Source organism: Mus pahari, unplaced genomic scaffold (genome assembly GCF_900095145.1).
Source record: "Mus pahari unplaced genomic scaffold, PAHARI_EIJ_v1.1 scaffold_13264_1, whole genome shotgun sequence".
Taxonomy (NCBI): domain Eukaryota; kingdom Metazoa; phylum Chordata; class Mammalia; order Rodentia; family Muridae; genus Mus; species Mus pahari.
This window is the reverse complement of record NW_018391921.1, coordinates 10,401-13,800: the sequence shown is the minus strand read 5'-3', so window position 1 is coordinate 13,800 and position 3,400 is coordinate 10,401. Positions and strand designations below refer to the sequence as shown.

Here is a 3,400-nt window from a genome sequence, read left to right as displayed (position 1 = left end):
CAGTCAGTGTTCATAAGCACTGGGCCATCTATCCAATCTGAAAGATAACACTTAACAATAACATCACACTCTACTGCCAAATGGCAAAAAGTCCAAGAACATGTAAAAACTGCAATGGCATGTAAATTGAAATTCAAAAATTATGTTGTGTAAGTACGACATAGAAAAATATGCAAATCAAAATAATTTATAGAAAGTTCAAGCCACAATCCAATATCTGAGAGTACAGTGATACATTTGTATCTTGAGAATGATCATCTTCAACCCTCTTTCCTGTGTGGTGTTGGTCTACACATTTGTACCAGAATAACTGCTTTAGAACTTAATTTTTCTCCTGATTCAAATGTAATCAAGACTCAAACATTAATTTGCAGTCCAATACCAGGGGAAAACCAAGAAAAGTCTGGAAGTCAACAAGAATTGTACCAGGTTGGACCACCAACACATCTACCTCTGCCTTGTGGATCTTTTTCCTCTCTATTAGCTCTGGTAAGGCCAGAAGTCCAAGTGCTGTGGGTAGGGGGTGCAGGGTAGAGTGGGGGCGTCATCCTGTTACACACACACAGGACACAGATCTTACAGCCCATTATACTCCACACAATTTGATGGGTCTGTCGGAAAGGGCTTCCAGCAAACTGTCCTTAACCTCAATGAATGTATTTCCATTAGGCTTCATCATNTAAAACATGTGCAGTATGCTTGGAAAAGACTTTAAACTGACAGTTCTGACATGAATAGAAACCATAGTGAAAACAATAGTCTAGGGAACACTTTCAATGGCAATCTGATGGCAAGCATCTTTCACCTTCAAGTANTCTAGCTGCAACAAGAACTTAATAATAGATGTTACTTTTCTTTTGACTATTGTTAGGATGGTTACTTTAAATCTGCTAGTGTATTTAACTTTAACATATTTTACTAGTTAATACATGGTTGGGTCTGACTTGTTGTCCAATCTCATCTGACAACCTATACTTTAACGTTTGGACCATTTACAATAAATACTTTTAATATGATGAAAAAAATAATAGATGTTACTGGCCCTTTAATATCAGTCTGAGGTAGGGGAACTCAGTCTGCTTCTGGGTAGCACTCTTCAGTGTGCCCTGAATGCTGGGCTTCACCTAGTCCTCTCTGGCATTCAGTTCCTTAGCCCAAACACCAGGAAGAAACTTCAGGAACTCGGTGATGATTGATGTCCATGTCCTTAGGATCCTCACCTTTCCCTAAAGACTCCCCCAGTGCCTTTTATCCTTCAATAGTGATGTTTTCCTCAAGAACTTTCAGGACATTCTGTGTGTCCACCATTCCAGCTTTCTGACCACCCTAAATTTCTTTCCACTACTGCTGGTCAATCATACTCAAAGGTGCATTCAGATAAATCCTTAAGCCCTACCTCACTTCTGATGTAAGAAGCTCTATTTTTCTTGAGCCTTTGAAAGCATCATAATAGCTCTCCACAGTCTAATTGGTTCTCTTCTCTCTCTCTCTCAGTCTTTTGATGACCTCTTGCCTAGAAAGAGTCATAGGAAGTTTTTCCTCTGCAAGTTCAAGTTCCAGCACTGTATTTGATGACTTAGTGGTTTCTGGTCATCCTCTTTTGACTGTATCGTGTAGCCACATCTTTCACAATATGCTTCCTCTTCTTTTAGGGCTGGTTTTCAGTGAGTGAAGTACTTTTGATTCTCAATCAGGGCTTTCCTGTCCTCTACCAACTGCTGCTTCCACAGAATCTCTGATATCTGGGTGTCCAACTTGCTCCCAGTTTCTAAGATCCACTATGTCTCTCTGGCTCTTTAGTGTTAACCTCACTGGCCAGGGGAGGGGGAAGAGGAACAGTGTCACATTTTTGTAAGGTCTGAGAATAGGACGTTTAAGTGGTGAGGACCTAAGAAAATGTTTTAGAGTTTCAGAAGTTGGGGTTTTTTTCTTTTTCTTTTTTCTTTGTTTGTTTGTTTATTTGTGTCTTTCATTCTTTCATTCTTTCTTTCCTTATTTTTGTGGTTACATTACTTCACCTCCCTTTTGTTAACATGAACGTATTCTTTATTTACATTTCAGACATGATTCCCTTTCCCGGTTTCCTTCAATCTCAGGAAACCCCTAACCCATTCATTTCCCCCTGTTCCTACATGGACGTGCCTCTACTCACACCACTTCCACCTACCCTCCCTCCATTGCCCTATCCTGTGACATATATCCAGACTTCCTTCACAGATCCATGGACTTCTCCTCAATTTGATGCCTGACAAGGCAGCAGGTGCTGGCAAGGATGAGGACAAAGAGGAACACTCCTTTACTGCTGGTGGGATTGCAAGCTGATACAACCACTCTGGATATCAGTTTGGCGNTTCCTCATTATATTAGACATAGTACTAAATGAGGACACAGTTATCCCACTTCTGGGCATGGTCCCAGAAGAATCTACAACATGGAATAAGGACACATGCTCCACTATGGTATAGCAACCTGATTTATAAAAGCCAGAGGCTGGAAAGAACAGAGATGTCTTTTTTTTATTTAATTTTATTTTTTACACGCCATATACCATGCCCTTCACACCCCCATCGACCCGCTGATTATCCCACATTCCCCACCTCCTCCCCACGCCACCCTGTCTCGATTCCCCCATCCCACACACCACACCTGAACTCTAAACTCCCTGGGCCTCCAGTCTCTTGAGGGATAGGTATATCATCTCTGAATGAACACAGACCTGGAAATCCTCTACTGCATGAGTCTTCGTGGCCTAATATCCGCTGGTGTATGCTGTCTGTTTGGTAGTCCAGTGTCTGAGAGATCTCAGGGTTCCAGAAATGTTCCTTTACTTGCTGTTTTTCACCCATACGTACCCAAGAGCATTTCACAACAATTCAAAGATGTCAAACAACTCCTTAATGGGTAAATACATAAAAACATCCAGAAGTCAATGATCTAGACTGTTCATTTATAAAAAGCAAGTACAATATATATAACGATGAGGATTCACTCTCATCCATGTCCTTGTCTGGATCCTGTTCAGCAGTTTGTCTTTCTTGTTGCTGTTTCTTTCAAAGCTTGGCCATTGCCAGAAGCTTGAGATTAGGCTGCTGGGCAGCATCTTCTGAAAAGACGTAGTCATGGTATTCTTCCCATCCTGCCTCAGACTCATCCTCATCCTGGACCTTTCTTCTCTTCTTGACCTCTTCTGTCATGAGTTTGTCTACTCTCTCCTTGTCTGCTATGGTTCCAAATTCATATTCAAAACTTCTCCAGGATTCCAGCAGCATAAGCCTCTTTTCTTTCTCCTCACTCTGTCTCATGGATCTGTTAGCTTCTTGATAAATCTGTCTGCATTCAGCCACACATCCTTCTTTCCCAGCAGATAACTCAAACTGAGTAAAACTGATCTGTACCTTGA

The 3,400-nt window shown here is 41.3% G+C and overlaps 1 pseudogene; it reads right to left on the bottom strand.

Annotated features, from left to right (window-relative positions):
* Window positions 1-576: 576 nt before the first annotated feature.
* Window positions 577-3,302, bottom strand: LOC110314751 (annotated as a pseudogene).
* Between the last annotated feature and the right edge of the window lie 98 nt (window positions 3,303-3,400).